Genomic DNA, 717 nt, shown 5'->3' with positions numbered 1-717 from the left:
CTGACGCCACCGCCCAGAAAGCCGGGGAAGTGCCCGTGCTCTGGCACGGGGACTCGGCCAGGGCCGAGCGGACGCTCCCGCTGAGGCGCTGTGCCGGGAAGCTGCAAGTGCCGCTTGGTCACACTGCTCCAGCGCCTCCCTGTTCTCCCTGGCCGAAGAGACTGTGGTGCCCTGAGTGACCAGCGAAGCATGTGTGGGACAGAGCCGGAGTGCACAGGCAGTAGCTGGCACAAGCATTCTTCCTTGCTCAGGGCCAAGGCTCCAAGCGTGGCTGGCAAAGGAGGGCTGGAGTTCACTGCCCATCTTCTCTCGTGCGCTGCTGCCCACGTATCCACTGTGATGAAGAGCTTCACAGGCACAGATGAGAAAGCAGAGGGAAAGAGAACAGGAGGAATCTTCTGGCTCAGTAGCAGCAAGCAGGGCTCTGCTACAAGTAAGACTAACAAATGGTGTAAAGACCAGATGTAATTCACAGAACACTGTGAATTAGTTAAACATTGCCAAGAGGGAATTGTTTTAGCCTAATAGTTTCCTGAAGATCATTCAAACAGTGCATTCAAACAGTGTATTTTTAATGCAATTAAGCAGATGGTTTAAAATACTTTAATTACTGCCAGGGCTCACCTAGGCTGCACAGTAGATGACACTGGACTTGTGTAGTGCCTGATATAAAATGCCGATATAAAATACTGAGAGATATTATACAAGCAATGTATG

Source organism: Corvus hawaiiensis, chromosome 7 (genome assembly GCF_020740725.1).
Source record: "Corvus hawaiiensis isolate bCorHaw1 chromosome 7, bCorHaw1.pri.cur, whole genome shotgun sequence".
NCBI classification, from domain to species: domain Eukaryota; kingdom Metazoa; phylum Chordata; class Aves; order Passeriformes; family Corvidae; genus Corvus; species Corvus hawaiiensis.
Note: the sequence above shows the minus strand (reverse complement) of the source record.